The 16,759-nt window shown below is 52.3% G+C and overlaps 1 pseudogene; it reads right to left on the bottom strand.

Moving 5' to 3' along the window:
- Positions 1-277: 277 nt before the first annotated feature.
- LOC112582686 lies at positions 278-10,693 on the bottom strand (annotated as a pseudogene).
- Positions 10,694-16,759: the final 6,066 nt, after the last annotated feature.

Raw genomic sequence — 16,759 nt, forward strand, 5'->3', positions numbered from 1 at the left:
CTAGCAAGGAGAGATAAGAAGGCCTTCTTAAGTGAGCCACCAGGGAAGCCCCTTATCTAATAAAAGGGATTTCTCAGTGGGATCGCTATGCGCTCAGTCCCCTCCTATGGACACTATGTCATAGTGCCTCCTCCCCTCCCCAGCTGGGGGTCACCGTCTGCTAGTCTCAGTGCCCAGGGGGAGGCGGCCACCCCAGCCTCTCCCATGGGGAAGCCACAGACCCGAGAACCAACAAACCCGTTGGCCCAGATGAATTTGCCTGTGACGGTGTTGGTACGGCCGGTGGCTGACCCTGGGCACTGGCCCCGCACCCATGCGCAAAAGTAGGGGAGCCCCCACTGGGTCAGCTTCTCCAGGGACTAGGCCGGGTGGACGCGGACAAACTCCAGGTTCTCTGAGTACACTCACCTTTAATCATCACCTCACACCCTGCAGTCACCGAGAGACACACGGAGGACCGAGGAGACCATGGACCCTGCCACCTGGCCCACCTCGGCAGTCACCCACATTCAGTGGACGCGCGGACGGATGACAAGCCCCAAAGGACAGGGCTGAGAATGGCCTCCACAATGCCCAGCTCCTCAGCGTGCCAACGGACAGCCCCGAGGCACTTCCGGTTCAGGCCGGTGACGTCACAGGACGTGACTGAGACGCAGCCTCCATGATACCCAGCTCTACCCATGTGCCGTCCCTCAGCCCCGAAGCAGCTTTCGGTTCAGCCCAGTGACATCACAGGATGTGAACGAGGAGCTGCCTCCGCAAGGCCCAGCTCCTCGGTGCGCCATCCCTCAGCCCCGAGGCGGCTTCCGGTTAAGGCCTGTAACGTCGCAGGACATGACTGAGACGCAGCCTCTGTGATGCCCAGCTCCACACATGCACAGTACGTCAGCCCGAAGCAGCTTCCAGTTCAACCCGATGATGTCGCCAACCCGTCGGCCCAGATGAATTCGCCTGCGACGGTGTTGGTACGGCCGGTGGCCGACCCCGGGCACTGGCCCCGCACCCATGCACAAAGGTAGGGGAGCCCCCACTGGGTCAGCTTCTCCAGGGACCAGGCCGGGTGGATGCAGACAAACTCCAGGTTCTCTGAGAGGTTGATGCCGGCCACCATCAGCCTGCCTGGGACAAGAGAGGGGCTGCTGTTCATGGTGCCAGCTGTGGGGTCAGCTGCCCACGTGTGCAGCCACTAACCCATGGAGTCATGTGGCCAACCAAACCGTGTGGGCACCGACTCACGTGGTCACCCACCCATGGGGTCACTACCCCATGCAGTGATCCCTCCACTGGCCACCAAGCCCCGTGGGCACCCACCCATGTGGTCACTAACCTGCGAGGACATGCGCTCACCTGTCCACATGATGACCCACTCACACCGTCACCCGCCCATGGGGTCACCCACTCTCCGGGTCAGCAACTCACATGGTAACCCACCCTGCACTCAGCAACTCAAACCGGTCACCCACCCACACAGTCACCCACCCACGCAGTCTCCAACCAACATGGTCTCCTGCCCATGTGACCAGTAACCCATGGGGTCACCCACCCACACAGTCACCCACCCATGCGACCCCTAACCCATGGGGTCACCTGCCCACGCAGTCACCAAGCTGTGCCATCACTCACCCAGACTCTGGCCTCCGCAGAGGTCAGAGATTCAGATGTCCGACAGAGACCAAAGTTCAGACAGCAGGGGCTCACAGGGGTGTTGATTCATGAATTTCTCCTGTTACAAAGGGCAGGTGGGCTGGACAGTGACCCCAAAGATGTCCATGTCCTGGCCCCGTGTGGTGGACACAATAATGTCCACATGGATGTCCACATCCTGCCTACATCCTGACCCCCTGTGGTGGACACAGTAACGTCCCCAAGGATGTCCACTCCCTGGTCCCCATGTGCTGAACAGAATAACGTCCCCTAATACATCCTGTTCCATTTCTCCACGTGAACCCAAAGCCAGCCCCATGCGCTAGGACATGCATGTGGCCAGGTGTCCCGGTTTGAAAGCAGCACTCCCCTGGGTGGCTTCAGCTCTTCATGAGCTCCAGGTACTGGACGAGGTCTCAGGGCTTCACCTGGTTCCCCCACCAGTAGGGGATACCGGGCCACAGTTCTGCATGCTGACTCATGGATGCCTCGTCCTTGTACGACAGGATGACCTGCTGGCCCTGGGACCACAGCTGGTGCAGAGTCAGCACCTCCTAGGGGGAGAATCATCCGGGTGCCCATGAGACATGTGCACAGGGGTTATTGGGTGCCCTGTGACACAATGTGTCAGTTATTGGGGGTGTCCGAGAAGCTACAGTGATGTGTGGATTATTAGGGTGTCTATGAGCAGTGATGGGCTGGTTATTGGGTTCTCTGTGAGAAGAGACAGTCATGGGTGGGTTATTGGCATGTCTGAGTAGAGACACTAGTGGGTCGATTACTAGGGTGTCTGAGTGGAGACGGTGATGGGTGGGTTATTGGGGTGTCTTGAGCAGTGATTGGTAGATTTTGGGGGTGTTTGAGTGGAGACAGTGGTGGGTAGATTACTTGGGTGTCTTGAGCAGTGATGGGTCGATTATTGGGGTGCCTGAGTGGAAACAGAGGTGGATGGATTATTGGGGTTTTTGATAGAAAACAGCAGGTGGATTACTGGGGCATCATGAGGCATGATTGATGGATTTTGGGGGTGTCTGAATAGAGACCAGGCAGGGTGGATTATTGGGGGTGCCTGTGACCAGTGATGGGCTGGTCATTGGGGTGTTTGAGTGAAGACAGTGGTGGGTGGATTACTGGGGTTCCATGAGCAGCATCACCTGGTGCCTGAATCAGCCTCACACAGCGAGCAGATAGTCTGATTACAGTGAGGCCTAGTGCTCCCACCACCCCCGCTTCCAAGAGCATGGGGAGCCTGTGGCCCCTGCTCACACCCCACGGGGACACAGCATGTCCCCAAAGATGTTCTTGATGCAGCCCATCAGGTACTCGTGCAGGTCCTGTATCATGCCCTCGAAGTTCCTGCATGCCAGGATAACCACTTCCTGGGGGTGCTTCTCCAGCCACTCAGATCTCCATGATCATGTCCTGGGTGGGGTGGGGTGAAGGGCCTTGTAGTGAGAAACAGAGGGTCATGGGTGGGGAATTCCCCCAGCACAGCCACTCTACAGTCAGGTTGGGGTGTCCTGACACACAAAGACATAAAGCATGTCTTTATGTCATGCTCCCAAGGGACCCAGCCTCTCCTGAGTGGCAGTGGGGAGCCGTGGCATTGCTCTGGTGTGCTGGTGTGTGTGTGTGTGTGTGTGTGTGTGTATGTACACACTCCAGTAGGTACAGGTGCACACACAGGTGTGCATGTGTTCAGGGTCTGTGTGTGCACGGATATGCATGTGTGTGTGCATGCACAGCAGCAGAGAGCATTGCTTATCATACTGTGTGAAGTCTGTACTCCAGGGAGCGTACGAGGCCAGGAGGGTACATGTACACTGAGGCCCAGGACAGAACCTCCAGACCCCAAGGGTCTTTAGGTTCTGTGGTGGGGGCACTGGGGTCTGAGGCCAGAGTGAGACATTGAGTGATTTGGCCAGCAGCCGAGAGAATGGACTGGACACTCCAAAACTGGACACAGGAAAAGACGTGTCAGGGACCTGGTATAGCCAAATTCTGGGAAACACCCCAGAGGCCAGGGGTGCAGTTGTGAGTTCAGAAACGCACGTTGGTCGGGAATTCTGAGTGACTGATGCCAGAGGTCAGCCCTTTCATGCCTGGAGTGGACGTGTGTCTGTCCCATTAGAGGTTGTCCCCTTAGAGGTCAGCCTCTCCTGTCTGGAGTGACTGTGTGTCCATCTGAGTGGACGTGTGTCCGTCTGAGTGGATGTGTGTCCGTCCCCTTAGAAGTCAGCATCTTCTAACTGGAGTGGACCTGTGTTGTCCCCTTAGAGGTCAGTGTCTTCTTACTGGAGTAGACCTGTGTTGTCCCCTTAGAGGTCAGCCTCTCCTGCCTGGAGTGACCACATGTCCACCTGAGTGGACGTGTGCCCATCCCCTCAGAGGCCCTCCCCCTCCTGCCTGGACCAGACGTGGGTGTCCCTGGCTGGCGGACCGCCCCCCGTCCGTACCCCTGCCCCCACCCCCACCTCCATGAGGGCCGTCATGTACACCATGTGGCCAGAGTGCAGGTTCCTCTCGGTAGCCTCCTCCATGTGCGGCATCTGCAGGTCCTCACGCCAGCATCCAGGTGCTTCATGATGCTCAGCACCTGCACACAGAGGTTGGTCATCTGTGCTGGGCACAGAGGGCAGCCCCCAACTCAGGGGCTGGGCATGCACTGAGGATGCCCAACTGAGGGCCACATCGGCCACTGTGAAATCAACCATGTTGGTGCTGCTGGGGTTGAGGCACTGCTTCTGGGAACAGGGTCCCCAGGGTCAATGGTCATGTGGAGCACAGAGCCCGGGTCGAGATTGTGGTCTTGGGGGGGTGTTCCTGCAGAGTCCAGCCTCACACTCCTTCAGGCAGTCCCTGGGTGGAAGCTCCCTGTGGGCTCAACGCCAAGGCTCCATGACACCCAAGCTGGACCCTTGGACATGAGGATACACTAGACCCACAGAGATCTGTGCCCACCCCCACAAACAGCACTAGGAAAGGCAAAAAGGAATCAAGGGAAGAGAACAAAAGGACAAAACATCTGTCCACGACACAAATAAGACAGGAAAAAGCAAAAAATAACTTTAACGTACATTGAAAATTGAAAGTTGCTCAGTTGTTTCCAAGTCATTTTGATCCGGTGGACTGTAGCCCACCAGACCCCTCTGTCCATGGAATTATCCAGGCAAGATTACTGGAGTGGGTTGCCTTTCCCTTCTCCAGATCTTCCCAACCCAGGATCGAACCCACATCACCCTCATTGCAAGCAGATTCTTTACCAACTAGCCACCAGGGAAGCCCTAATATAAATTTGTAACAGAAAATGTACTGTGTCCTCTACGAGGAGTCATAATGGAAAAAGAAAAAAAAAAAAAACATAAGGATAAAAAAGTGGGGAAGAAAATAATAGATTCTCTCTATCCAAAATAAAAGAAAAAGCAAAAACTAATATTAACATAAACTAGTAGCAGAAAATGGTACTGTATTCTCTACACAGAGTCATAATAGAAAAAGAAAAAGATATAAGGATAAAAAATGGGAAAGGATGTCACAGCCCCACCCCCCAATCCAAATTAAAAGAAAAAACAAAGACTCATATGAATATTGTCAGCTATGGTCAGGCACTTGCCATCCACTACAAGGATTAAATGCAGTGCTGCTGCAGCCGCTGATCTTAAACACCCCCTGAAAGACCACCACCTGTGCCCCCCACCCCGCACACACCCAGGTCTCTTTGGGAGCCATACCACTTGAGACCATGGCACCGAGGTCCCCCAGTATGGAGGGGACCCTGCCCTGGAGGGATGCAGAAGAGAGGGACCCAGCACCAAGGGGCCCTCCGAGCAGAGGGACCCCAGTCCTGCAGGACTCCTGGGCTCTGGTGGACCCCCTGCTGCTCGCTCCCTTCTCTGGGTGTGAGCTCTTAAGGCCAGGCTTAGGCACCTGATGCAAGCAAGAATGTAGTTGTTCCCATTCCAGCCCTGGCTCTCTGCCAATCAGATCCCCTGAGGAGGATTCCAGCAACCGGGGACCTCCCAGGAGGAAGCAATCACACAGGTAAGAGCTGTGCTTGACAGCCTCTTGTCCTCTTGGGAGGACCAGCCCAGGAGCAGAAAAACCAGGAATATGAGTGCCCCTCAAGTGCGGGTACAGGAAGGCAGGGGCCATCTGTCCTGCCCAGGTGGGCCCCTGCTCCTGAGGGCTCCTGAGCCCAGATGGGTTTTCTACCCCATCCTGCATCCACCCCCTGGGCAATGTGTGTGCCAGTGACAGGACCACTGTCAATTGGGTGCCCCCTCCGCACAGACAGGGCCCCCGCCATTGACTCCTCTCCATCCTCCACAATGACTGCCTCCCACCCTGGCTTCTCTGTGCCCCATAAAACCCCCGATCCACCCAGGAGAAGCACTACAGGGGAGGGGTGTGAATGCGTGCATGTGTTCTCAGTCACTTCAGTCGTCTCGACTCTCTGTGACCCCATGGACTCTAGCCTTCCGGGCTCCTCTGTCCATGGGACTTCCCATGTGAGAATACTACAGTGGGGTGCCATTTTCTCCTCCATGGGATCTTCCCGATCCAGGGATCTAGCCCAGGTCCCACGCATTGCAGGCTGATTCTTTACCATCTGCACCAGCAAGAAAGTCTCCCTGGAGGGGGTGCTGGGGTGCAAACGTAAACCCACCTCAGAGGACATGGAAACTCAGCTATTGCTTATCTGGGACCAGGAAGGAGCTCTAGTGTCAGCTCAGCTGCACAAAGGGTGGGACCCAGCCTCCCCCTTCCCCTCCCAGCTCCCCCGGCCTCTGTGACTTCAGAGGGTGATGCTGTTAGTCCATGGGTCCCTGTTCTGGCTTCAGGCTGGTTCTACAGTAAAGCTGTGTCCTTTCCTACCTTTCTGGGAGGCTCTCTGGGTTGGAAGATCTCCTGCAGGAGGGCATGGAAACACACTCCAGTATTCTTGCCTGCAGAATCCCATGAACAGAGGAGCCTGGCAGACCACAGTCCATGGGGTCGCAATGAGTCAGACATGACTGAGTGACTAAACAGCAATTCTGCTTTACAGCAGGTTTGTTCTCAATCCCATTTCCCCAAGAGGGATAAGGAAACCGCCCCCTGTGGGTGACACTAGCGGCTGGAGCTGGGTCCAGGGCCCGGGAGTGCCCGCAGACCCTCACCTGGGTGGTGGACCTCTTGAACACCACGGGCAAGGTGACACATGGCAGCACTTTGCCCAGAAGCTGCAGCAGCCTCGACTCCTTGTGAGAGATGGGTGACTTCTTGTTCAGGCAGTAGGTCATTATGCTGTGGCTCCCTGCAGGCAAACCAGGTGGGGGACACATCACCCCCTGAGCCTGTCCTCTGTGCCCCCAAGCTGCCCTAAGGATGCACAGCTATAGCACCGCGGGGTATGGCAGAGTCCCGAAAGTCATATCCACTGAGTCCTGGGAACTGAATCTTGTCTCGAAATGGGGGTCTCTGCAGAAGTGTGAAAGTGAAAGTCAATTTATTTAAGGAATCCCGTTTTGGGACAGGAAAGCCTTAAGATGGCTTTTGATTTTATGGTTTGTTGTTTCCCAGGTGGTGCTCGTGGCAAAGAGCCTACTTGCCAAAGCAGGAGGCATAAAAGATGCAGGGGAGATCCCTGGGTTGGGAAGATCCCCTGGGAAGGGAATGACAACCTACTCCATTATTCTTGCTTGGAGAATCCCATGGACAGAGGAGCCTGGCGGGTACAGTCCATGGGGCTGCAAAGAGTCAGACACAACTGAGCACAGACAGACCCTCTCTAGTTACAAGTGCTTTGAAATTATTCATAGTATTTTCAGGCTCTTTATGACGCCAATGTTGTGGTCATTTATGTGTGGTTTTACTTATTCTTTTCCCTTTTAAATCTGTGTGATCTGTTTCAGAGACAGTGTGGAGAGGTTCATACTTTAGCAGTCACCTGGGGACAATCCAGAAATCTTCCCTTCTGTCTCTGAACATAGGTTTGGACTAGCTTTATTTCTTTCTCTTTTTTTCTTTTCTTATTTATTCTCAGGGTCAAGGGATGGGAAGGAGGATTTACAAGTTCATAATATAATTTGATTTGATGATGTTATGGAAGAGTGGATGGATGGGTGGATAGATAAGTGGATGGATGGATGGATGGATGGTGAGTGGGTGGATGGATCAATCAGTGGATGGGTGGATGATGGATTGGTTTGTGGATGGATGGATGGATGGATGCTGGATGGGTGGATTTATGGATGGATGAGTGGGTGGTTGGATGGATGAGTGGATGGATAGATGAGTGGGTGGATGGACAGATAGATGAGTGGATGGATGGGTGGATGGATGGATGGGTGGGTCAGCAGCATGTGGTCCATGCACACAGTGGTGTATGAGTCACCATGAAAAGGAGTGAAGTTCTGACACAGGCTACATCGTGGATGGACCTTGAACACACGATGGTCAGTGAGAGAAGCAGACACAGAAGGACACATTTTACCTGTCCATTTATAAGAGATGTCCAGAACAGGCAAATTTACAAAGACAGAAGCAGATGAGTGGTGCCCGGGCTTGGGGGAGAGGCATCATGAGTTATTTTGTAAGGGGTACGGGAAGGAGAGCGGCCAAGGGCCCCTCTGTGGTCCTGAAGACTCGGAAGCCTCCTCCTTGTGGGGCCCCCACAGCTTTCCCCACGGGGAAGCACCCGGAAGGGCCGAGAGACTGGGTCCACAGTTCCCTGTCTGCTCCACACTCTCAAGGGAAGAGCCGTGTGGGGCCCCTCCTCCCAGGCAGGGTGGGGTGGCTGGCATAGAACCCCACAGCTGTCGAGAGGGTGAGAAAGAGTCTAAAGCTGCCTTCCATAGAAAACAGCACTTCCTGTTTGTCCAACTGTCCATGTGCGCTCCCAGCGGGCAGTGTCCAGTGTCACAGAGCCAGGGCAGGGCCCAGTGTCTGCACGGCCAGAGGAGTGCCGGTGGAGAATGGGGCACGTTTGCACCTTGAGGAGGTGAGCAGGGTGCTGTCTGGCAGGGACCCTCCCCTCCCAGGCCACGGTGTCTGGTGGCCACCCCTCAGATGGCCTGAGCACAGCAGTGTCACCCTGGAAGTGCCCGCCACCCTGGTCACCACTGGCCATCCCCAAATCCAGATGCCCGCCTATAGCTGAGCTTTGCAGCACTTTTTGCAACCAAATTGGCTGGAGTCAGAGGTTCCTCATTTTAATTAGGTAGTTCTGGTATCACTTATCGAGTTGTTTTGGGGGCGGGTGGCCCCCTTAAACTTTGGGTCCTCCAGGCTCAAGTGCAGAAGGTGCTGCACAAGCTCTGATGGAAAACGTGGGTGGAAAGGTGAGGGGTCCCCAGGAGTAGGACAGAGTGGCTGAGAAAACACAATCCCGCCCCCCAGGGAGGCCGGCATGTGTCCTGAAGGCAGGCTCTCGGGGGTTCTCGTACCTTCCGGGTTGAATGGGATAAAGTGGACAGACAAGGGAAGGTGCTGGTGTGTGTATGTGTGTGTGTGTGCAGTATGTGTGCATGTGTGTTTGGTGTGTGTGTGCATGTGTGTTTGGTGTGTGTGTGTGCATGCGTGTGTGTGTTCAGTGTGCCTGTGTGTGCCTGCATGTGTGCATGTTTGGCTCTGAGGCTTCCCACACTTGGACCCGTCTCGCAGCTGCATCCCCTCTGAGCCGAGCATGCGGGGCCTCACCTGGGATGGAGAGGTGGTGCGGGGGCATGTCCCAGAGCCGAGAACTCAGTGCCGACATCCAGTCTGCGTTCACCTTGGTGGCACAGGAAGGATCCGGGCAAGCTCACCTGCCAGCCCATCGGAGGCCCAGCCTGGGCAATCTGGGGGAGGAAATGGGGTGTTGCATAATTAAAACAGGACATACAGAAGACCCGGTGCTGGCGGCGTGGAGGCGTGGCTCTGAGAAACTGGTACCTGTGGACTTCTCTCCAAGAGAAAGGAGGATGGGGTGGTGGAGAGGGGAGAAGTGCTCTAGAGACAGAGAAACAGACACAGAGAGAAATGGACAGAGACATGAAGAGAGACAGACAGTAGGGCGAGGGGGCAGAGAGACACAGGAGGTTAAGTGGGGGTTTGAGGAGGAGCAAGGGAGCGGGGAAACAGGGACCAACAGACAGACCCCAGCAGCTCAAGTCTGCTCTCCCTGAGGCTAGAGCTGGTGACCCCATCCAGAGGGTCCCCCTTTCTGTCACTGTGCACCAGCCCCCTCCTCTTGGGGCTGAGAGGGGCCCAGTCGAGCCTGTGGGCTCCAGGTATGGGGGCTTCCATCCTAGGTGCAATGGAGCCCAGGCACAAGGTCACACGCCCTTCACTCCCCAGAGGCGGTCTCTCCATCTGGTGGCTGTTGCTGCAGTAAAAGTGACTGCACAGGCTCCCAGGATGAAGCACCCACCTGAGCAGCTAAGAAGCTGGGAATGCCTCCAGTTAGGGTCTGAGTGTCCCCTCTCTCCTGTTATGAGTGGGTGTTCTGTTGGTCTGCATGCCATCAGGACTCCTTTCATGGCAAACACATGCCTGGACCTTTGTATTTGTGTTTACTGCTCTCCATGGACAGGGGTTGTCTCTATTCTTAGGGTCCCCTCTCTATAGTAATAGTCCCCTTCTGTTGTCATAGTCCCCCCTCTACAGTAATACTCCCCTTCTATTGTCGTACTCTCCCCTGTACAGTGATAGTTCCCCTTCTATAGTAACAGCCCCCTCTAATATCATAGTTGGAGAAAGGCATGGCAACCCACTCCAGTATTCTTAGCTGGAGAATCCCATGGACAGAGGAGCTTGGTGGGCTCCGTGCGGTCAGTCCATGGAGTCACAAAGAGTCGGACACGACTGAACGACCAACACTAATGTCATAGGGTTTAGAGTAATAGCCCTCTATTCTCAAAACTTCACTTCTACAGTAACTGTGCTCCGCTACTGTCATAGTCGCCCCTCTGTAATAATAGTCCCCCTTCATTGTATTACTCCTCTTCTATTGTCATAGCCCCCCTACAGTAATGGTTCCTCTTCTACAGTGTTAGCTCCTCTCTGTTGTCATAGTAACAGTTCTCCCTATAGGGTAACAGTTCTCTATTCGAGATCTAATAGAGTAATGAAAGTGAAAGAGAAATTGCTCAGTCATGTCTGACTCTTTGCGACCCCGTGGATTGTAACCTACCAGGCTCTATGGCAACCCACTCCAGGGTTCTTGCCTGGAGAATCCCAGGGACGGGGGAGCCTGGTGGGCTGCCGTCTATGGGGTCGCACAGAGTCGGACATGACTGAAGCGACTTAGCAGTAGCAGCAGGCTCTTCCATCCACGGGATTCTCCAGGCAAGAGTACTGGAGTGGGTTGCCATTTCCTTCTCCAGGGGATCTTCCTGACCCAGGGATCAAACCCGGGTCTCCCACATTGTAGGCAGATGCTTTTAGTGCCTGAGCCACCAGGGAAGGCAAGAGTAATAGAGTCATAGTTCTCCTTTACTGTCATAGTCCTCCACCCCATACACTAATAGTCCTGTCTCTATTGTCATACTTCACTTTCTGTTGTAATAGTCCCCTCTCTGCAGTTAAAGTATCTCCTCTACTGAAATAGCCCCCCCTCTAATGTCATAGTCCTACTATATAGTGATAGTCCCCCCTCTATTGTCAAAGTTCCCCTTCTAGTACTGTCATAGTCCCCTCTCTGGAATAATAGTCCTCCTTGATTGTGGTAGTTCCCTTAAATTATAATAGTCTGCCTCTAATATCCCCCTTCTAGAGTAAAAGTCCTCCGTTGCTATAATCTGCCTCTACATAAACGTCCCCCTCTACTGTCATAGTCCACTCCCTATTGTAATAAGTCTGTCTCTGTGGTAATAGAGTAATCTATTCTAGTAATCTCCCTCCATCTAGTAATCTCCCTCTGTTGTCAGTATTCCCCTTCCATAGTCAAGTCCCCCTTCTACTGTAACAGTCCTGCCTCTATTGTCATAGTTTCCCCTCTCCACTAATAGTCCCCTTCTGCTGTCCCTAGTGTATATTAATAGTCCCTTTTCTATCTTAGTAGTCCCCACTCTATAGTAATAGTCTTCCTCAATTTCAGTAGTCCCTTTCTATTGTAATAGTCCCTGTCTGCAGCAATAGACGCCCATTTATTATAATAGTCCCCCCTAAGGTAATAGTCCTCTTTCTGTTATAATAGTCCCTCTCTCTTTGTCGTAGTCCCCTCTGTTCAGTAATAGCTCCCCTACAATGATAGACCACTCTTTACTGTAATAGTCTCATATATGCTATAATAGTCCTCTCTCAACAGTGAGAGTCCTCCTCTATTGTAATAGCCTCCCTCTATGGTAAGAGTCTTCCCTTCATAAACAGTTTTACCTCTTCTGTAATACAGCAAAGCAGAGACATTACTTTGTCAACAAAGGTCTGTCTAGTCAAGGCTATGGTTTTTCCAGTGGTCATGTATGGATGTAAGGGTTGGACTATAAAGAAAGCTGAGCGCTGAAGAATTGATGCTTTTGAACTGTGGTGTTGGAGAAGACTCTTGAGAGTCCCTTGGAGTGCAAGGAGATCCAACCAGTCCATTCTAAAGGAGATCAGTCCTGGGTGTTCATTGGAAGGACTGATGCTAAAGCTGAAACTCCAGTACTTTGGCCACCTGATGCGAAGAGCTGACTCATTTGAAAAGATCCTGATGTAGGGAAAGATTGAGGTCAGGAGGAGAAGGGGACGACAGAGGATGAGATGGTTGGATGGCATCACCAACTCAATGAACATGGGTTTGAGTGGGCTCTGGGAGTTGGTAATGGACAGGGAGGCCTGGCGTGCTGCGGTTCATGGGGTGGCAAAGAGTCAGACACGACTGAGCGACTGAACTGAACTGAACTGAACTTCTGTAATAGTCCCCCTCTACAGAATGGTCCCCCTCTATTGTAATAGTTCCCTTTATTATGATAGTTCTCTGTATTGTCATAGCCCCTCCCCTGTGTAAGAGCCCCCATGGTATCAGAGTCCCTCTATTATAAATTTTCCCCCTCCACAGTAATAGTCTCCCACTACAGTAAGGGTCCTCCTTTATTATGAGTCCCCTCTCCATAGTAGGGCTTCCCTGGTGGCTCAGCTGGTAAAGAATCCACCTGCATTGCAGGAGACCTGGGTTCGCTCCCTGGGTTAGGAAGATCCCCTGGAGAAGGGAAAGGCTACCCACTCCAGTATTCTGGCCTGGAGAATTCCATGGCCTGTATAGAGTCAGATACGAATGAATGACTTTCACTTTCTCCACAGTAACATCCCCCCTACATGGTCATAGCCCCATTTATTGTTGTATCTCCCCTCTATCATATTAGTCACCTCTCTACAGTAATATTGCCCCTACCTTTATGTAAGCATGCCCTCTCTAGAGTAGTAGTCCTCCCTGAAGGACTCTTATCCTCCTGTAATAGTCCCCTTTCCTCTTCACAATAACCCTTCAGAATAAAAGTCTCTTTCTAATCCAACTATTCAATGAGATGCAAGTAGAACACGCAGCAAAACAGTATGTCAGAACCCTGAACACGGCACCATGGGGAGAACCTGTGGGTGTGTGTGCCCCGTCACGTAGGGCTCCTTTGGTGCGTCTGTGTCACCATCCTGGGGACACCTGTGGGTGTGTGTCTGTCTTCCCCTCACAGAGGAGACCTCCCCATAATACAGGTCACCTGCCCACTGGGTGTCCTGTCCACAACTCTCCCCATAACACGGGTCACCTGCCCACTCCTGAGCCCTCTTGTCTCCACATCCCTGGACCTCTGTTCCATCAGAATCCAGGTCAGTGTGCCACAAGCCCTTCATCCTCCCATTTGCGCTGGCCTGAGATGGTGGTGGGTTCACTGTGATGGGAGGAATAACGTCCCATCACCTGTGGACACCAGTCCTGTACTTGCAAGACACTCTCCCTTCCCCCAGGTACATAGGTGTGGGTCACCCACCCTCTTTTCCTTGTCTGTGAACCCAGCTGCCTGGTTTCCAAGTGCAGATTCAGGAGTGCTCGGCAGGAGTGCCACCCAGCCCTGGGGCCTCGGAAAGCACCCCAGGGAGCAAGCCGGGTGCACCTGAACACCCTGGTGGCTTCCGCTCTGCGGGGCACTTCCTCCTGTGGGTCTGCCGCGCCCTCTGTGTTCTCAATGCACTCAGGTGAGCAGGTGGGGTGCATGCCAGTGAGGTCAGGTTCTGCCCCCGTGGGCCCACAGTGAGACACTGGAGGAGGTTCCGTGTCACCTCACACACATCTGTGGGTGGGGATTGGCACAGAGGAGCTCAGGGAATCATTCTCAGGTGAACGAATGGATGGAGCCATGCAGGGCCACTTCACGAACACCAGGCTCCTAGACCTTTGCTCAGGCCCCCAAACTCACCAGCCCCCTGAAATGCTCACCGGGTCCCCTAAACTCACTGGCCCCCTGAAATGCTCACTGAGTCCCCCAGATACTCATTAGCCCCTGAAACACTTACTGGGTCCCCCAACACTCACCAACCCCCTGAAACACTCACTGGGTCCCCCAAGCACTTTCCGGGCTCCCAAAATGTCCATCCACTCCGACAAGCCCATGGTCCTACCCCGTAAATATAAGGGCAGGACACAAGGCCTGGGTCATCAGGTGTCCTCCCCCAGTGGCACTGGCCAGTACAGGGTCAGCACCAGCTCAGGACTCGTGAGGGGCTTGTCACTGTGCCCGGTGAGCCGCAGTCCAGGGGCTCCCTCAGGGTCCGTGCTCTGACCCAGAAGGACTCAACTTCCACGTGGAGATGCCGAGTGGCCACCTCCCTTCCCCTAGGTGGTCCCGGCCCTCCAGCCCCTTCTATGCACAAACACACACACGCATACATATATGATGCTGGGAAAGATTGAGGTCAGGAGGACAAGGGGTGGGTGACAGAGGATGAGATGGTTGGATTGCATCACCGACTCCATGGACATGAGTTTGGGTAAACTCCAGGAGTCAGTGATCGATAGGGAGGCCTGGACTGCTGCAGTCCATGGGGTCATGAAGAGTCAGACACGACTGAGCAACTGGACTGAACTGAACACAGCTTTTAGAGTTGCTGTTAACAAAAAAATGGCCACAAGGAGTCAGCATTGCTTTTGTGTCACACTCCACTTCTAAATTTCTTTTTATTAAATTAATTAATTTATTTTAATGGGAGGCTGATTACTTTACAATATTGTAGTGTTTTTTGCCATACATTGACATGAATCAACCATGGGTGTTCATGTGTTCCCCATCCTGAACCTCCCACCCACCTCCCTCCCCATCCCATCCCTAAGGGTCATCCTAGTACACCAGCCCTGAGCACCCTGTCTCATGCATCAAACCTGGACTGCAATCTATTTCATATATGGTAATGTACATGTTTCAATGCTATTCTCTCTAATCATCCCACTCTCGCCTCCTCCCACAGAGTCCAAAAGTCTGTTCTTTACATCTGTGTCTCTTTTGCTGTCTCACATACAGGGTCATTGTTGCCTTCTTTCTAAATTCCATATATATGTGTTAGTATGCTGTATTGGTGTTTTTCTCTCTGACTTACTTCACTCTATACAATGGGCTCCAGTTTCATCCACCTCATTAGAACTGAGTCAAATGCATTCTTTTTAATAGCGGAGTAATATTCCATTGTGTATATCTACCAGAGCTTTCTTATCCATTCATCTGCTGATGGACATCTCGGTTGCTTCCATGTCCTGGCGATTATAAGCAGTGCTGCAGTGAACATTGGGGTTCTCATGTCTCTTTCAATTCTGGTTTCCTCGGTGTGTATGCCCAGTGGGATTGCTGGGTTGTATGGCAATTCTATTTCCAGTTTTTTAAGGAATCTCCACCCTGTTCTCCATAGTGGCCTTACTAGTTTGCATTCTCACCAACAATGTAAGAGAGTTCCATTTTCTCCGCACCCTCTCCAGCATTTATTGCTTGTAAACTTTTTGATAGCAGCTATCCTGAGTGGAGTGAGATGGTAGCTCATTGTGGTTTTGATTTGCATTTCTCTGATAATGAGTGATGTTGAGCATCTTTTCATGTGCTTGTTTGCCATATGTATGTCTTCTTTGGAGAAATGTCTGTTTAGATCTTTGGCCCATTTTTTTGATTGGGTCGTTTATTTTTCTGGAATTGAGCTGTAGGAGCTGCTTCTATATTTTTGAGATTAATTCTTTGTCAGTTGCTTCGTTTGCTGTTTTTTTCTCCCATTCTGAAGGCTGTCTTTTCACCTTGCTTATACTTTCCTTCGTTGTGCAAAAGCTTTTAAGTTTAATTAGGTCCCATTTTTTATTTTTGCTTTTATTTCTATGACTCTGGGGGGTGGGTCATAGAGGATCCTGCTGTAAATTTCTTTTTTTGTGCATTCATTGTTGTTTTATTTTGAAGTAGGGTTGATTTCCGATGCCGTGTTTGTTTCAGGTGTACAGGAGCTGGATTCAGTGATACACAGACATTTTTCAATTCTTTCTTGAGTTCACTTTCCTCAGAGAGAGGAGTACAGTGTCTCCAGTAGGCTGCCCTTTGCTATTCAACACTGTTTTTCCTGGTTATCTGTTTGATGTATATTAACGCCTGTTTGTTCCTTGCAAACTCTTCATTTATCTCACACCCCTAACTTATTTTAATAATCATAAGTTGGTTTTCTAAGTTTGTGAGTCTCTTTCTACTGTGTAATAGCCTACATTTGCATTAATTTCAAGAAGATACCTGTCAGTGATACCTTCTGATATTTGTCTTTCTCTATCGGCCTTCCTTTACTTAGTATGGTATTCACTCTATCCATCCACGCTGTTGTCACTGGCATTATTCCATTGTGATTCAGGGCTGGGTAACATTCCAGTGCAGAGGTGCACCACTCTGACTTCATTTTCCTGTCGATGAATAACTTTGTTGAATTTGTTGCAGGGCGGGCTTCCCTGGTGGCCCAGCCAGTAGAGAATCCACCTGCCAGTGCAGGAGATGTGGGTTCAGTCCCTGAGTGGAGAAGATCCCCTGGAGAAGGGCATGACAACCCACTCCAGTATTCCTGCCTGGAGAATCCCATGGACAGAGGAGCCTGGCGGCCTACAGTCCATGGGGTCACAAAGTGTTGGACATGACTGAAGCGACTGAGAATACATGCAAAGGAAAAAAAAGAG

Source organism: Bubalus bubalis, chromosome X (assembly GCF_019923935.1).
Source record: "Bubalus bubalis isolate 160015118507 breed Murrah chromosome X, NDDB_SH_1, whole genome shotgun sequence".
NCBI classification, from domain to species: domain Eukaryota; kingdom Metazoa; phylum Chordata; class Mammalia; order Artiodactyla; family Bovidae; genus Bubalus; species Bubalus bubalis.